The sequence below is a fragment of the Barbus barbus genome (genome assembly GCF_936440315.1).
Source record: "Barbus barbus genome assembly, chromosome: 44".
Taxonomy (NCBI): Eukaryota; Metazoa; Chordata; class Actinopteri; order Cypriniformes; family Cyprinidae; genus Barbus; species Barbus barbus.
In genome coordinates, this window is record NC_136722.1 from 8,489,052 (window position 1) to 8,508,787 (window position 19,736).

Below are 19,736 nucleotides of genomic sequence, written 5' to 3' on the forward strand. Positions count from 1 at the left end.
ATCTCTATATATTTCAAAGAAGACATGATGTACATGATGAGTGTTAAAGCAAAAAATCCTACTGAAACACTGTTTGACAGCACATATCTTTTACCCACCTTTTTATGCAATTATTATATCTCAATTTTACCCTCTTATTAATAATTAAAAAAAGGTTTTTATAATCACTCATACTCAGGTCACTGATTATGAAGCTTTAGAAAAAAAACTGTACATAACATAATTTATTTAGCCTGATAAATGACATCCCAGAACCTTATTAATTGCATTTTGTTTTATATTAAATGTTTTAGTTGTATAGTTATTTTGTCGTAAAGTTTATTTATTTTTTATTATTATTTATTTTTTTATCATTGGATACTTTTTAAATTTGTATTTATTTGAATTTTTGTTTGGTAGTTTCAGAACCCTCTTAAACAAGCTTTCTACCCCTTTTATTTAGTATGTTTTAGTGTTTTCTTCTCCCAAAGTTCTTATTTTCCCAAATTTCATTACCATATTTAAATTACTTAATAATGCATTGACAAACTTTAGAGAATGAATTTGCTCATATTAAGGATCACCCAAAGTGATGCACCCAAAAACAGTTTTATGGCATGTTTGCTTGGTAAAACATAATTAGCGTCTATGCATATTATATACTGGCACGTTATGCTTAAAACATTTTTTTTTCTAGTGTAATTTTCTCAGACTTAACATTACATTTAGGCATTTAAGTTACACCTCTCAGCTCCTTTTGAATGTTTGCTTGGAATCACTTTTCATTGCACTGTCAGTGTTACACGGGAAAAAACTAACAAATAACAAGTTACTTACGTATTAACATAAACACGCACACTGTAGCTTACTGTAAAGTGACCATTTCGTTTTTCCTCATCAAACTTGACTGCACCGTCTCAAGAAGGAGCGCTGGGATAAGGCAAGGAGAGAAGGAGGGAAAAGGGGCAGAAGGAAAAAGAGGGGAGGTAGTGTGCCTGCTCTCCGAAAGGGAGGAGTCAGGCACAGGGAAAGGGCAGCTGGAGCTCTACACTTCAAATCTTCTTTACCCGAGAAACTCTGCATTACTGTCTTTGTGATAAACATTTAGGAGTTTCACGAGTCACTTTACTTTTGTGTTTAGGCTTTAGGTATGTAAGAAAGACTGGCCGCTAGTTCAGTGCTGGGCTGCCCCTGCCAAACGCATGTAGGAAAAAGAAAAAAAGAAGACGAGTGAAAAAAGAAAAGTCTGCAGAGCAGTTTTGGAGTTTAAAGTGAAGAATCTAAGAGTGTCTGTCTGCAACTAGCATCTGCACGCGAGCGAGAAGAAAGTCTGTGAGGAGAGGACAGAAAAGTTTCGCAACTGAACGAGTAAGTACAAGAAATGTGCAGTTTTTCCGAGCCTCTTTGGTTCCATGAAAGTTTTGCTAAAAGAAAAAGAGGGGGGAAGAGTCGTGTAAAACGTGTAATTCGATACTCTTGCCAGTCTGGTGCAAAAATATTACATGAAATCAACACGAATTAAAAGAGCCTCTATTGTCAGCGCATTGTTCTGCTTCACAGAAAGTTCGGCAGGCAGAGTCGTTTTGCAAACTTTGGGCTCTCATTGTCTAACTCGCGGCCCCTATTGGTCTGTTAAAATGTTTTGAAAGTGTCCAAATGTTTTATGCTTGTTACACTGATAATTATCTGTAAATAATAAGAACCATCACAATGCAGCTGGTTTCAGTGCAGTGTCTCCTTGCGACAGTTTAAATATTTCCAAATGCTTATGTTTTTCTTGGAAATAGTCCAGCAGTAAAATCGGGGGTCCCTCATCATATTGCAGTGTTTTCCCTCACCATAATACCATAATTTAAAAATATTTAAGAAATCTACGAAATCTTACGCATATGTAAAACGACAGGATGTTTGTATTATTATTATTATTATTATTATTATTATTATGTAGGTGGGGGGATTACAACAAAAAAAACGATGTTAGATAAAAACTAAATTGGCATCTTTAATGTAGGCTAATAGACGCTGCAAACATTTTAAAACATTTATGCGCGATGGTAATTTTTTATCGATTTAGGCAGAGTAAGTGTAGCCTACGTATAATTGAACACAGACAATTGCAAACTGACGTTTATTTGCAGCATTAATTGTGCAAGTAAAATTACAGCCTGCAGAAATACTGTAATTTTATGGCACTTTTTCCACAAACTTTGAATTCAATCACTGCTTAAAACTATTAACATTGAGTAGAAATTATTGTGACAATTTAATAGATGGACACAAACATTTTACAATATTGATGGAAAAAATGTAACAGTGTGTGATTATTACGAATTTGTCCGTTTTCGGCTCTCTAGGAGGGAAAAACGCAAGAATAATAGCCTAAGTGAAATAATTGCATCTGACTCTGTTTTTATTATAAAAGCCTAATGCTTATTAACAGGTTTTATTAGTGGAAATGATCGTCATTTACATTTTGAATGTGGTGTAAAGTTATTGTGTCACAGCACTTTCTCAAACTTTCCAAACACACCGAAGCCCAGAAAAGACTCACAGCTTGTAAACTCTGCGACTAGGTTTAAGAACAACTGTGTCCCGCCAAACCCCTCCTGACACCTGCGCGCAATTAACTGACGACCTGGAATCTCATATTTAAATTCAAAATTCACTTTTCAATTAGATGTTTCTAAATTAAGTGTTTGTTAAGTGTTTTTTTTTTTTTTTTGCAAGTTTGCACTGATCAACAGTAACGTATATGACAGGCATATTGTTTTGTAGAGCGGCTTGTGATGTTACACATTTTAATTGTAATTGATTATAAAATCAGTAAAAGTAAACTCTTTTTTTTTTTTATCTTTATTGTGTTTGCTTTTTGCATGCATTTTACGAAAATCGTTTCCCAGTAAATAGTTTATACTGAAATCTGTATTATAGCTACGAACCCAGGGCTTAATTCAGCGCACATTAAATGCTAAATGTCAGGTGTGTCAAATGTTCTCATACAATTAAATGCAATTAATAATTTATTAAGTTAGGCCTATATTCTTTGCAATATGCCGGTTTTTATCCGGTGACCTATGAATTTGCATGCTAAGTGTCAACAGAGGATAAAAGGAATATAGCCTATGTCTTTTAATCTCTCAAATTTAAATGCCATAACAGAGATGTATGCATTTTAATGCCTTAATGTTGTTATGAAATAAACATTCATTTGAGCTCTTAAATTTGAGCTCTGTGATGATAAAATGTTCTCTAATAAGACAGACCTCAGTGTGATTTTAAAAAATCCACAGCATGAGTCTGTGTTTATCTCTCGTTTCTATCTTGCCTTTTGGGAACAAATTTGTGCATTGTTGGTTTTGCTATAAAAAGGAAATTAAATTGTTTAAAAAGTAAGTGATATACTAGATTCTCTAAATTGAGCTTTGCAAGTAACCTGAATTTAAATGCTTATGATTACATTTGCTCAGCATGCATCTCAGACTTAATCAAGTTTGTATTATGTTTATAACATCATCAAACAATGATTCCATAAATGTGCCTCCATGAAATGCTCATTTGCAATGATTTGTTTAAACAGGTGTAATTTTGTAAAAAAAAAAAAAAAACACTCCTGCATCATGAAATATCCACAGTCACTCATGTGTGGACTAGAAAACAAAACAAACAAACAAAGAAAACAAAACAAAAATATAATTACTTTAAGATCAGAGTCACTCATCAAACAGATTTATCACATTTCATATATGCTTGGCTGCATTGCAGAACAAAATAAAATTTTTGCAGTTCACTTTTGCGAGCCATACTGCCATACTGAGCACGCTATGTCACCAGCTAATATTAACAAGCAGAGATGACACGCGATTATCCTCAATGTCATCCCACCCTCTCCTTCCACCCACAGTATGTGCATAAAACCCTCAGATTAGGCCTGCCACTGGAAAGGAATGTCCGTACCCTTCACCCTCAGGGTGCTTTAGCATCCTAAAGAAGTTCTACCTGTCTTTAAGTGCATGTGGGAATAACATGACTAACAGGGGGCATTGAGATGCTAATGTGGGTTTGAATACTATGAATAGCATTGTGCTTATTGTCCAAACCAATAAGGAACAAATGGATGAGAAATGTGTGTGTCTCTGTGAGGCCGATAGCTAGTAGCGATCCTGGAAGTTCTCTTGGGAGATTTTTATCATGTGGTGGTCAAGAATGTTTTTGCGAGTCTGATGTCTTAGAAGCCAGGTTAGGCCAGTTGCTTTTAGAGTAGAGTGATTTGTTATGATAGATCTGTAGTAGCATGAAGATAACTACTAAGCTTTTTGCACATATGATATTTAATCAAGAATCAAACTCCCAGATGTGTTGTCAGACTGCCCCTTAGGATGAAAAAAAAAAAAAAAAAAAAAACTGCTATGTATTTGGCCATGTGTAGCATTTTTTTACCCTAACAAGCAGCCCCTGATTGAAAATTGCCCGGAAACCTTTGTTGTGTGGTGCTGTGGCGCATTGCTTCCACTCACTTCTGTCAATAAGCCAGGACTTCCAACTGAAACCTCTTACTTTGATAATCCTCAACTTTGATATGTTGGACATCAAATGAAAAGGGCACAAATAGTGAGAAATAGGAAAGGGAAACAAGTGAAAGTGAGTAATTGAGAAAAAGAATCGGTGCTCTTGAGCTGTGGGTCACATCAGATGAGAAGTTGAGTGTTTGTCAAAAGTGTTCGTCTGTGTTTGTGTCTCAGCGGAGGGGGTCTCTAGCTTTGTAGGGGGGCTTGCTCTCAAGCTCTCTCTCTCCTTTTCTTTCACCCCCTTCTTAATCCCTAGGCCCAGTCATCCCTTCAGGGCATGCCTCAGATCTGCCTTTAATGTCAGGACGACCCCTTCCTTCTCTTCTTTCTGTTGCCCTTTCTATCCTTCTCTTTTGCTTTATCTCCTTTTACATTTTATCTGCACAATTTCTTTTTTCTTTCTTTCTTTATATACATTATATATATATATATATATATATATATATATATATATAAATAAGTGCCCAAACATGTCCATATATTGTTTGGGCACTTATGCCAAACTTGGATGAAGAAAATGTATGGATTATATTGTTTAACATACAAAATGTCACAACAGGACTTTTCTCAGAAGTAACTTTACTTTTCAGAGTAGATCTCTGTAATTAAAACAAAAAAACAAAAAAGGGTCCCAGCTGGTTTTTATCAACATGAAGTAATTCCCCCCCCTCAAATTCACACAGTTGCCTTTTTTAAAAACATATAATAAATATAATAATATAATAAAAAACTATAAATATAATAATAATAATAAATTCATGTTGTGTTGTTCCTTCTCAATTTTTTGCTATTAATTTTAACTTGAGTTTGCCCCTTCCATTGGTTGTACTCCACAGCGGTAACTTGTGAGTTAACCAGTTCATTCACATACAGCTTACAGGCAGTCACAGGAAATGAGCAGGTTTGTACAAAAGTATGAGAGTGACAGTTTGTTTTTATTGGTGGGGCTAGCTGCTGAAAACTCAAAATTTAAACTCAAAAATAAGTTAATTCACCAGAAAAAGAGATGTTTTCAAGAAATGATAGACAAGACTTCATAAAACGTCATGAAAGTCCTCTAACTCCAAACCAGTTCATCTGCTAACCAACATAAACCAATATGAACTAAAATGGAAATTCACAATGGTCTTTTCAGGCAGGGTGCTACTCACATAGATGTATATGTGTCATTGTTAATACTAATGTGTTTTATTTATTATTTTTTTTCTCAAGTAGGTGGCTGCAAATAGACACATTGTGTTTTGGCAAGAGCTACTTGGTTCGCCTCTTCTATTCACTATCCTGGTTGTGAAAACCGTCTGTAAACCTGTGTGAATTGTGGCAATGGGAACTAAGTATTTCCACATTTGATGGCATTATGTGTTAAGGACTTGATGATGGAGTGGTTGTGTGTTGTTATAATTTCACAGGTATGTTGGTTTTGATGTGAGGTATTTTGAACAAATGTGAAAACGCTGCAAATAGACGGGGGGGGGCGCACATAGAGGGGACAGATAACCTGCTCCTTCCATGTGATTGATGTCTCTTGTTATCCGCACTGCTATTCACTAGAGTGTCGGGTATCTTTTAGAGATGAAGAATTGAAGTTCTCTAACATTCTATAAAACAGAACTTTCCTTCTGTCAATATTTTAGATTATGCTGACGGATACAGATAAGATTTTAAGCATTTCATAAACAAACATACAAACAAATAAAGAATAAATTAATAAAGATACAATGTAATACAGTAAATTAATTTAAACAATTTAAACTATATAACTAATATATATAGTTAAGATTAATATAACAATTAAATAACACAAAATAAAAAAAAAGAAAATAAATAAAAGATTAAAGGCAAAACAATAAAAGATAAACCATTATTTATTTATTTGAAAATATTTTTATCATCCACATTTTAGTGACTTAACCTTTAACCCTAAGGTCAGGGAAACAAAGCCAAGGGAATAGCTGAATAACAGATCCGTATGTAAAAAGTACTGGGGCATGTGTTCTCTCTAAATCCCCAAGTATAACTCCTCTCCTGTTTGCCTGTTCTTCCCCATGTGCTTTACACTCTTCTTTGTCCCCTCTGAGTACTTTAAAAGTAAATGACAAAGCCCTTGCCTCCCTGGGCCCTGGGGAGTCCCTATTTACAAAAACAAAAGAGGAGACTCAACTATATGATCAAATTTCAGACTACCCCATTTGAAAGACTACCCCATTGTCATCACAGCATCTAAAGGCTAATCATTTTTTCTCATGCTAAGTGTGCTGGTTTTAAGGCCCGGGTATAGATGAAGTGAGAAGGAGAGAGAGGGGAGAGGTGTGTAAGGGGGGGCTTTGTTTTAACAATACTCCACAGGGAGCTTTGAAGGGAAGGCAGGGGCTATTGGAGGGGTCCCTCTCCCGCTGAACAAAGACCAGCTCCTTCCAAGCAAAGATAAAGGGAGGGGGTGGAGGTAAAAGTTTTACAGACTAGATCCCTCAAGGAGATTTTGGAGTGGAGGGGAGGAGAAGGGAGGTAGAGAGGGAGTCTTTGGAGTCCTCTGTTGTTTATAACGATAGTGTGTCACTGCAGATTCCCAATATGACACAAAAACTCTCAGAGGGGCAAAAGAAAGGAGGTGGAACAGAAGATAGGATTGGGCAATATGAGAATGTACTGTGGGACTGCAGAATGTCAATCGGATGAGATTGTGTTATTCCTTTATACTGTGGCTACTTTAGTTACACATGAGAGTAAAAAACAAACAAACAAAAATACAACAACAATGTAATATGATAATACAGTGCATGACATGTTCCCAAACAAGTTTAGTTGTTTGTCTATTTTGAGTTTAGTTGTTTACAGTTGTACAACATTGGCTGTTTGTTGTGTTAAGATAATGTAAGTGATGTGCAGTTGCACGTATATTGGCTTTTCTACAGTGACCTTGATTGTGGCTCAGTCAGTCAGAATTTTGAGTGGATATTATTAATTTTTTCAATAGTAGTTTTGTTTTGAATATTATTATGAATAATATTTTGTTTGTGTCCTTCAAATTAAAATAATGAAGTAGTTTTTTTTTTTTTTTTAATTGGCTGAAATGTGTCTATTTATCACCATCTAGTTGTCTATTTGTTTATATTTTAATTCACTGGATTGTCATATAAATAGTAAAGTAAAGTAAAAGTCGTGACGTATTGTCAAGTATGGTGACCCATACTCGAAATTGGTGCTCTGCCTTTAACCCATCCAAGTGCACACACACAGCAGTGAGTAGTGAACAAATCCACACACACACACACACACACACACACACACACACACCGTGAACACACACCCGGAGCAGTGGGCAGCCATGCTGCGGCGCCCGGGGAGCAGTTGGGGGTTCGGTGCCTTGCTCAAGGGCACCTCAGTCGTGGTATTGAGGGTGGAGAGAGCGCTGGACGTTCCCTCCCCCCACCTACAATTCCTGCCGGCCGGGGGCTCGAACCCGCAACCTTTCGATTACGAGTCCGACTCTCTAACCATTAGGCCACGACTTCCCCCACCATATAAATAAATACATAAAAATAATTGTGTGTGTGTTTGTATAATAACAAGTAATACCATGATAAGATTTTGCTCAGACTGCTCTCCCCTACGCAAGCATGAGCAGCAGAAAAGCTCATGCCATGTCACTCGAGAAAGCTGTTTTTATCAAGAGGGCTCAGCATGCTTGGGAAATACATCTTTTTCTTGTAGGAGGACAAGGTTAGACTTTTCTATGGAATTTATTATTCAGTCACACTTACAACTACAGGTGCACACATACACACAGCCCTCTTTAGGTTCCTAGCTGCTCTCGGTGGACAGCGAGCGTGCCATGTGCCGTCGTAAAGGCTCTTCCAGCAGCCGTGGTTTAGAACGAAAGGTTCCATTTGTCAAAGGTGCTTGAGAGTGCCCCCCCCCTCATGTTGCCCCGCAGTTTGGCGGCTACTTGGCGATGTCATTGTCTGAGAAGAGGCAGGACATTACTCACTGCTCAGGGGAAAAAGACACTTGGGGCCCCAGGCACCTGGACTGACCGGATTTATGAATGGGGAATTGGGTTTGCATACTGTGAGTTAGTTACTGTGACAATAGAGCTCTTTAGATGTGAACTTGACCGGGCTGATGTCTACCATATGAGGAACAGAAAGATAGGGAAACATAAAGTGAGTGGGAGGGATGTATGGTAGGGGATGTTAGCACATTTGGTGTGCCATGTTCTGCATGATAATTCTAAAATGTCCAAAAGCACATGTTTGAATGTTGGTCTTTTGTATGTGGGTAGCTGACATGTAATAATTTTGGGAAGTTCACATGTACTGCATTTCAATTCTTCAAACTAATCATAAATGTGTGATAATTATATTAATTAATATAAAAAACAATCCTTATATTACTTTTTATTATAGATATATGTATTTAAATAAACAATATAAATGTTTTAATAAATATATTTAAAATAAATATTTTAAAAATCTATGAAAATTATTAATTTATTTGAACAAATATTTAAATGTATATTTACACATTTTATTTGAACCTATTTTAATAAAAAATAGTTACTTAATTTTTTTTTAGTATGGGATAGTGTATGTTCAGCATATACTTTTCTTCATGGGAGACTTGTGATGTGGGTGCTGGGAGACGTTATTTATTTATTTTTTTCAGAGAAAAAAGTGGTGAGGAGAAAAATAATGCAAAGAAGACAGTAAAGACGATGAAACGAGAAGAGGGGAAGAAAAGTGTCAAAAGAGAGAAAGTTTGGAAGACTGCAGAAAAGGGCAGAAAAGGAAGAGGGGGTAGAGAAACATGGAGAGAGAGTTAAAGAGAGAAAGAGTTGAGCTGGAGTGTACTTTTTCTCTCTCAGAGCTCAGTGTGTAAGCTTGCGTCTACCTCCCAAAGCTGCTTTCACAAAGAGATTTACAAGACAGGTTTCTACCGCCCTGTATTTCAAGCGTGTGTGTCTGTGTATGTACGTCTGGCCACTTGTGTGAGTTATTTCATGCATATAAAGTGCATGCAAGCAGAACACTGACGATTTTCACGTGATTGTTTCAGATTGGACTATATTTCCGTATTTGCGCTGGCATTTAGGTATGACAGTAATTTTAGTTTTACATGGGCAAAGGGATACCTGGCACAGGCCTATTGACATACTTTTAATAGATGTGAATATGTCCTCTCACAAAGGCTTATAAAACCCTCAGATGCCAGAAAATGTGTCTGTGTGTGTGTGTGTGTGTGCCCTGCATCATGTGTCGGCTTGTGTGCCGGCACTGTATTCCGGGATTCTTCCACATACAAAGGGGGCTACTTAGCTTTTAGAATTATTTATGTTGTTTGGCTTTTTGCGCAACAGTCTTAAGCACTTGTCTCCTTCTATTAGACTGAATGACTATACTGAACCCAGCTGAAATCTCTCCAAACTCATCAAACCGAAATCTCCCTTTGCTGCTTGGAGCATCTCAGCTTTCAGAGAGGATAGACACTTCACAGACTATATAATGTCTTGCAGATTCATGTTTGCAGCCCCTTGTTATTCATGCAAGGTTTTACTAATAAATGCTCGTAAATCAAAATGACATCTTGATGTGGTTCACACATCCTAAATAAAAACTTTTAATGGCTATTGGTGCGCCTGCTTTCAAATGTGTTGCGTAATTGCAATTATACTTCTGCAAGTTATACCCCTTTTACATTTTGGGTTCAATACAAGTTGTGTTGTGTGTCAGCATCAACATTTTGCTCTAGAATAATTCATGAAAAAGTGCATTACTTCACAGCATTTTTCGCATGATTCAGAACTGCAGCTGTTTAAAACCAATTTGTTTTAAAATAATAAAATAATATAAAATTAATTATAAAATAAAAATACATTTTAGAAAATTGAAAAAAATATTTTAAAAATAATTGTATGATTAAAAATCAAAATGCATTATGACAATAAAACAATTATTGTATTCCTTTAGACTGCAGATCGATCTGGGGAGGGAGCAAAGACCTAAATGCAAGATAAAATGTGCCTGCTGGTTAAATGCTAGGCATACCTTGAAGTGGCATATGTTAATGTCCCAGTTATTGGGAGTGTGTTTATATGATTAGAGAGTGAGAGGTCGAGATGAAAGTCAAGCAGGAGTGATTTGTCTTCTTGTGCAGCGAAAGGAGATCAATGCAAAGTGCCTCTTGCCCACTCAACAAGCCATGTAAACTCATTAACTTCCTGAGACCTATCCCTGATTTAACACACACACACACACACACACACACACACACACACACACACACACACACACACACACACACACACACACAACAAACAAGGCAGATCAGTGAAATTACTTGTGTAAGATTAGGTTAATGTGTTAATGAGTGTGAGTGGGTGTCTGTGTTTCTAACTTGATTGTGTCAAAGTGTGTGTGGAAACATTGGTTTGTATGCATGTGTGTAAGAGATAGTCATTTATGGGTTTTTATCATTGCATAGATGGTTTGCACACCTGTCTATGATTAATTTAGTAATCTGTGATTTATGGATAGTTGCAACGCATGATAACTCAGACATGTCCAAAAGTGAATGTTCGGATGTTGGTGTTTGCTTTTTATTTGTACTTAAAAGTAAAGAATTAAAGTTATTTGTGTAAATGTAAGAAGATCCTACTATGACATCAGGCTTTATTGGTCACATGCGAAGGCTATGGCTTAGTAACTTTACAACTGGAATATATATATAGAAAGTATGTTTCTGATTCTTTTGAATATGTGTGAGAACAATAGTAAAGATGATGATGATGATAAGGTGTTGATATGAACACAGCTGAAGTAATACACAGTTCCTGCCTTCTTGCTGCTTCTCATGTATTTCTGTGTACCTGCAGATAGAAGATGTTTCTGAGTGTGTGCGGAGAGATCTGTTAGAAGTTCCCAGAATTCCCCTTCTACCTGCCTCCCCAGTATGTTTGTCCCACATCTTAGTTTCCCTCCTGTCATATTCTACAACTTTATTTGCCTCTGATTTACAGAGGAATACACACTCCCTCCCTCACTCTCACACACACACACATGCACACACGCACACACACACACACACACACACACACACACACACACACACACACACACACACACACACACACACACACACTCACTCACACACACACTCACTCACACACACACTTCAGTACATGTAGGCACACAGGCTTTCCTTCTCTTGCAGATTGTGCAAATGAAACAACATTTACATGCACGCACGGATGCAATCCTGTTAAGTCCTATTTTTTTTTATTCTTATGGTAGATGTGAGTCGCCTGCAGATGGGACTACCAACAAAACAAACTTTCCTGTACTTTTTTGGTTCAAGGATGTGGACATATAATGTTGAGAATATGAAGAATATTAACTTGATTGACGATATACAGTTATTTTCACTTGCTCTTAAGAATAAATATTGTAATAATATGTATGCTTATATTTTTATTCTTATATCTGTATTATATGTATGTGTAGGGTTGAGCAATAGCATAAGACCTGTTAGAATTTGATTAATTTATGTTAAGCAAGCAGATGAATCAATTCAAAATGATTCAGTTATTATTTTGTGTCATCTCTCAAAAATTTCCACAGATGCCCATGTGGCTCAATATTTCCTTATATTAAAATATTTCATTAAAGTATATGTAGGTATACAATTAACTAAATCACATATTTTTATTGAATTAATCATGCTTATTTGCATATTCATATATTTATATTGTCTTAGGGTGTTTTCACATATAGTTTGTTTTAATGGAACCAGTTCACCCAGTTCACTTAATTTCACATTGAATCTCCAAATTAATTGAAACAACATAAAGATGGCATATTTTAAATGTGTTTAATGACATCTGTAATTGAAGGCCAGTATTATACCAGTACTGCTGTCTCTATTAAATGAATTTTCCCTACATGTTAGCCATTAATTATAGGCATTCAACTTTACAGTATAATTGGAAGCCATTATTTTTAACATTTCTAGACTTTTAAAAATATAAATATAAAAAAATATAAGAAAACTTAAAACAGTCTTCACATAAACTATAAATTGTATATGCATAAACTATTAATTGTATATAGATTAATCTTCAAGCTACAAAAGTTAATCAGTGAGCAGAGTAATGAGTGATTTCTCTTTTCCTTTTGTTCTTTGATTTACAACAACGACACAGACTGCAGCAGGTTTTACTTTAAAATGAGTGCTGTCTCTTTAAAACCTGATGCACATGACACGGAACTGACACACATTCATAATTTTGTGTGTTTTTGTCCGTGAATGAGAACTCACTGCCCTACTGGCGAGCTGTCTGAAGTCGCTTTCTGTGTGCAAGTGTTCAAGTGTATATATATATGGTGATTGATAAATTAATAAATGAATGACACAGTGGATGAGAACAGTGTTTTATAGCGCCATAAGATGAGGCATGATACACATAGGAACATTCTCTTGACATTTACTGTCACTGTCAGGAACTATTTTTAGCGGAAGGATGGCGTTTAATGAATTTACTTCAAAAAGTAAGATATCAATGCATTGTCACGTGTCGGTTTCCTTTCAGTTCTGTTTTGACCATATTTTGTGTTTCCTGTTCTTGTTTCCTGTAATTAGTTCATTATTAGTCTATCATCATTAAGTATTCTCACCTGTGTTCATCTCGTTTGCTCATTAGTCTCTGTCTTTATGAGCCTTTAGTTTCTTGAGTTTCATGGTCCAGTCTAAAAGTAACCTTTGTTGGAAACATTTGCTATTCCTCATTAAAGTTCCTTTTCATCATATTTCTGGATCCTGTGTTCCCTGGTGCACGTTACCGTTAAATGCATACATTTTTGGTTTTAATCATTGTATTGTGTGGTAACTGTTTTATAAAAGCAATAAAGTACACGTTTCATTTTTATTTTGAACCAACATCATACCAAGTCAATGCTCTCTCATCGATCAATAAAACTGTCAGCCAAGCAGATAGACAGGCATAATAGTTAAGTTTAATAGTTTATTCAACAACTACAGTATTCCAAACCAATTTGGCAACAAAAACCAGTATCATGTTCAGGGCCAGATTTACCTCATATTGTGACATAGGCAAAATACATTTTTGCTGTTGGCCAGAAACCTCCTATTTGTAGTTGGTATTGTGGCTTTATTGTATATAGATACATTTATATAAATGTGAACACTTCACAATAAGCTTCATTAGTTAACATTAGTTAACTAGTGTAGTTAACATGAACTACGAATGAACAATACTTACTACATAATAATACTACAGCATTTATTAATTTCAATGTTAATTTCAACATTTACTAATGCATTATTAAAATCAAAAGTAATAAATACTGTTATAAATGTATTGTTCTTTGTTCGCTCATGTTAGTTAATATATTAGCTAACATTAACTAATGAAATCTTATTGTATTGTGTCCATATAAACGTATAGGCCTACAGATAGGCTACATTTATTTGCATCGTTGAATGTGTCATTATTAAAATTTCACCAAAATCAAGTTAAAATAATTTATCAAATAATAATGTTTTCAAGGTTTTTGTTTCCTGTGCGCCTTTTTATCCATCTTTCGTGAAGAATTGGAATGTTTCGATGTACCCTTCAGCTTTAATTTTTGGATTTGGATTTGTTTTCATCACTTTTTGTCTTTGGTTGTTTAATCATTTTACATAATGTAGTATAATTGTTTAACGTAGTACCGGATACAAAGCCATTTAAACTAAATTCACTTGATGAACGAGTCAACAAAAAAACAACAAAAAATAAACAAAGTAAAAAATATATAAGTGGATATACACATTTAAGTACATAAGCCAGCTGCTGGAATATATGATTATGTCATTTGTATAGCAATTATTTAATTTCAGGGTAAAAAAAAGTTAGTCCTAAAAGTCTTAGCTTATGCTCATTTCTTCACCCTCTTAGCTTTGTCATTCTACTTTTGCTTTCTTATGCTCTTTCTTTATCCTTATGTTAAAACTAATGCATTCCCTTTACTTGACGTCTTCTCTTTCTGCTCTCCTACAATCCATCTTTCCCTCCTTCCATCTCACTTTTATTTTCTACATTTGTGAATGAAGGGGACCTTCAGCCCCCCCCCCCCCACCACCACCACCACCACCACCCTTTTTTTCAGCAATAGAGCGCTGTGCTGCAGGATGACTTCATCTAGTCTAATTTCTGGGTTGTAATAAGCTGTAAATGGCGAGGCTGCTGGGGTCTGTGTAGGAATTAATAAGAGCTAATAGAGCATGCCCGTGGGGACAGCAGCCTGTCTTTAAGTAAACATTATGACTTCTCCAGGGGAGCTGTTGGCAGTGGGGAGCTGCTAAGGGACTGGGCTCTGGCTTGATGAATCATGAAGCTGTGGGATAGATAATTTGCTCCTTGATTCTATACCAATGGGGCTAATAAGGCCTCTCTGCTTGACTGTCTGATTGGATAGGCTGGTATTGTGCATGAACATATTAATCATGTACCTGCTGACATTTGGTTTTGGGAGTAACAGAAACATAGAGTTGTCCCATATCAAAGAAATTATATACTGTTAAAAAAAGAAAAAGAGTTGTTAATGAAACAAATATTATTAGATTATTTCTAATAATTGTTTCTACCTCAAAATGTCATGTTTAATTCAGTGTTACTTGAAATTTAATAGCAATTTCTGAAAAGAACATTGTTTCTAGATTCAAAAATAATAATGAATTATATTGAACAATCATAGAATAAATAACAATAATAATTGTTATAAATAAATTGTTGTATAATTTGTTAAAAAACAATTAAAACATTAAAAGAATAGTTATTAATAACAAACACTGATTAATACATTTTGTGAATAATTTAAACAAGAAAAAAATGAATAAACTTATTAATAACAAAATTGATATTTTTTAAATAATTGATCAATAAAATATAATTAAATGATTTAATTTATTATTATTATTATTATTGTTGTTGTTGTTCTTCTTCTTCTTCTTCTTATTTTATTTATTTAATTAATTCATTTTTTTGCAGTGTGAAAACCCCATTAAGCCTCTTGAGCTATGAAAGACCAACCTCTGAAATGTCCTTTTATCTAACATCATCTCTTAATGTATAGCCAGATTAGAGTGGTTAAATTTATGTGTATTTCTGTAGTTGTAAGTGAGCTGGTGTTTAGAGGTGAACAGTACCTGTTGTGAGTTACTGTGAGTTACTGAGATGGGACAAGTACTGAGGTGTGCTCTGAATCCCCGGGGAGGCAAGCGCGAGACCCCACTAAAAGTCTTAGCAACCTCACCACAACTATGTTTGATCTCATTCAATGCAAGCATTGTGTGTGCATGAGGTGGAGAGAAAAAGAGAAGATGCACAGGCTGGATGCTTTGCATCAGCAAAGGAAACCCTCATTTTTACTTCTCAGATTCCTGAACTTCACATTCACACACCACCCAAAACCCAACAGTGTGTGCTCACAAACACTGGATGTAGAATGAGAGGGGATCTCTCCTCCCCCACATTCACAGATGCTCAGCGTGCCGCCAGATTTGGGTATGGCAGGAGGCACTCTTGAGTTTTGACACACCAAAGCGTATACTTAAGAGGTGACCGGTGCTAGTAGTCACACTTTTTTACTTTGTTTAATATTACATGCCTAATATTACCTTAAAGTCTTGTGTACAAAAATCTATTGACAATTACCACCTTTATTGCAGGGGAAAAACATTCATACAGATTAGTACTGTTGTTGATGTTATTGGAACTAGTTGTCACTAGTGTTGTTTTTGGCGGCCTGTTTTAAATTTAGTTTTAGTCTAGTCTTTGTGTGAAGCTGTCATTTTAGTTTTTATTAGTTTTAGTCACGTTCATACTCTTTTTAGTCTAGTCAAGTTTCAGTCAACTAAAAGTCTGAGCATTTTAGTCTTATTTTAGTCAGAATTATCCATGACTATTTTCATCTAGTTTTAGTCGACAAAAACTGATGACATTTAGTCTAGTTTTAGTCAATGAAAATGGCATTTTAGTCTCTTTTTAGTAATTCTATTTAACGCAGTCAATATAGTACAAGTACCTAGTAGCAGTGGCATACCGTGGGGTTTTAGTCAGGGCCTTCAGTAAGCAAGGTTAGTTGTGTATAGGTTTATAGTGTTTTTTTACTTCATTGTTGTATGCCTGTATTTATGTAGCACCGCGGGCCTGCGAGGCACGACATTTCGTTCCACTGTATGTCCCCACATGTAACGGTACGACAATAGAGCTCAACTTCAACTTCAACTGTAAACATCTTACATATCTCTGTTACAGCTAACGCAGCTATATGCATATAATGCACATATTATGCTGCACACAGGCTCTCAACAAACAATGACAGCTGATCAACTAAATGCAGAGTAAATTTCCCTACATGGTCAGTAAAAGTAATCCGCCAATACACGGGTCACTATGCACATTCATGTCACTCTAAAATGTCGACGTGCCCAAAGCAGAAAAACTGTACAAACTCTGGACATCAACACGCCACACCACAGTATTATCAACACACCACATACACCTCCATAACAATGTGCATGATACAATACTCATCAAATAAGAAAGCATTCACCTGTCACTTGTAAATAAAGTCCATGGGTCTGTCATTCCATGCCACTTTACTCGGATTTAAAAGTAAACACAGCCAACTGTAAGGGAACTGTTGTGTGTGTGTCATGTGTTCCTGCCTCTTGTGCCCATATTTGGTTTGTTTCCTGTCCTTGTCTCATGTCATTAGTAGTTTATTCGAATCCAGCCGTGTCTGTTAATTTACCTGTGTATTTATAGTCCTGTCTGTGTTGTGCCATTTTGTCTGGTCTACTCGTTACTTCCCGGTGTTTGATGTCTGCCTTGCCTTGTCCTGTCCTACCCTGATGTCCTAGTAAAGTATTATTTGAGTTTACATCCTCGTATGCGTGTTCCTTGTTCCTCCCTGCTGTGTGCACCGTGACAGAAGACCAGACCAGTACAGTAAGCGTCGTCCCTTCACCGCGTTTTGTTTTGTCCAGTTTTCTAGTGTTTTTTTGTTCCTGTGTTTGGTGTCATACCCGCCGTTTGCGGGAGTCAAGCCCGCCGGATCGCCGCTGAGTCAAGCCCGCCGGATCGCCGCTGAGTCAAGCCCGCCGGATCGCCGCTGAGTCAAGCCCGCCGGATCGCCGCTGAGTCAAGCCCGCCGGATCGCCGCTGACTCAATGCCCGCCGGATCGCCGCTGACTCAATGCCCGCCGGATCGCCGCTGACTCAATGCCCGCCGGATCGCCGCTGACTCAATGCCCGCCGGATCGCCGCTGACTCAATGCCCGCCGGATCGCCGCTGACTCCAGCTCGCCGTGCGCGGGGCATCACGCCGCCGTCCGCGGCTCACCGACCCCGCTGTTCGCGGGAGATCACGCCGCCGTTCGCGGCTCACCTTGGCCACTGTTTCGCGGGGAAAGCCAACCCGCCGTCCGAGGTCACTCGGCCCGACACCGGTTGGGGCTGCCTCCAGCCCACCGGTCCCTGCCGTTGGGATGGTCAGCCGGCCGGCTGCCACCGTTGTGGTAGTGGCAGCCGGCTGCCGCCGTATTGACCAGTGACCGAGGACTTTTTAACTTGTGTCTAGCCCCGGAGGGCTCCTGATACCCCCAACATCCCCAGGGAAATTTTTGGGGGGGGTAGTAGGGTTCCGGCTGTAGGGGCCGGGCCGAGAGGGGTCCGAGGCCAAGGCTCCGTAGACCATCTGCCTTGGCCTTCTGTGCTCCCTGCACCGCCATGGTCACCTGAGCCCCTGGCTCCACCATGGCCTCCTGGGCTCTCCTGGGTCTCCGCTGGTCTCGTCCAGCTCTCCTGGGTCTCCGCTGGTCTCGTCCAGCTCTCATGTGTCTCTGCTGGTCTCGTCCAGCTCCGCTGTGTCTCCGCTGGTCTCGTCCAGCTCTCCTGTGTCTCCGCTGGTCTCATCCAGCTCTCCGATGTCTCCGTCTGTCTGTATCGCTCTGGAGGTCCCTGTCCTGTGTTCCGGTCCGTGTCTGTCCTGAGAGGCCTCCAGAGCGCCCACCCCCCCTCCCCGATGGAACTGTTAAGGCTCGGGACGAGCCTTTCGGGAGGGGGGAGTAATGTAAGGGAACTGTTGTGTGTGTGTCATGTGTTCCTGCCTCTTGTGCCCATATTTGGTTTGTTTCCTGTCCTTGTCTCATGTCATTAGTAGTTTATTCGAATCCAGCCGTGTCTGTTAATTTACCTGTGTATTTATAGTCCTGTCTGTGTTGTGCCATTTTGTCTGGTCTACTCGTTACTTCCCGGTGTTTGATGTCTGCCTTGCCTTGTCCTGTCCTACCCTGATGTCCTAGTAAAGTATTATTTGAGTTTACATCCTCGTATGCGTGTTCCTTGTTCCTCCCTGCTGTGTGCACCGTGACACCAACAAAATAACTTGTTCTCTGTGCTAGCTGTTAGCCACTGATGAAATGGCGCATAAAACCTTTGCTGGCCTTTGTTAGCGAATTCACTTTGGGTGTAGGTCTTCCTTTCTCAGTTATTCTCTTTTGTCTGAAAAAGAGCGCCTTGAAAAAGACGATTTTAGTAGATCGGCAACAAGATCTGGTGTAGGCGCCGATGACTGCAGCTGTCATTTTCTTTTTGTTTACTTTCATGTTCGTACCTTAGAAATCCCTGATTAAAGGGGCGGTCTAACCCTGGGGGTAGCACTGGGCATGTAGCTGGACCCAGAGGGCGGGCTGTCATTGAAAGGCAAAATTTTTTTATAGGGCCAGCAGAGAAGGCCCTGCTTCCCCTGACGGCCCACCACTACGCTAGTAGTATAGACGAAACCAAAATTTTCTTTTAGCCAAACCCATTTCAAACAAGGTTATCTTATTATATTATTGTTACCTTATAGACTTAAGAATACACCCATGCCAGACAAGGAAGACGCTCTGATTTGAATTTACAACATTTATTTTACCAACCAAACATGTTAACATATTTGTTGTCGTCTTCTAAATAATGCCGTGAGTGGGGATTGAGGAAGTGACGTTGCCTGTGTCTAAGCAGTGCAACCTGATGCAGCTCCAGAAGTGACACAGGAAACAGAAATACTGCAAAATAATAATAATAACGCGACTAAACGGGACGAAATAACGTTATAACATTTTGTTTTGTCTCGTTTTAGTCAACGA

General features: G+C 37.9%; 1 protein-coding gene across 1 annotated transcript in view; it reads left to right on the forward strand.

The window, feature by feature from the left end:
- The first annotated feature begins 976 nt into the window (after positions 1–976).
- LOC306863584 (transcriptional activator GLI3-like) overlaps positions 977–19,736 on the forward strand; it is a 216,786-nt gene continuing 198,026 nt past the window's right edge. Inside the window, exon 1 of the mRNA XM_079407007.1 lies at positions 977–1,347. The gene's annotated coding sequence lies outside the window, so the exon portion shown is untranslated. The remainder of the gene's footprint in view (positions 1,348–19,736) is intronic.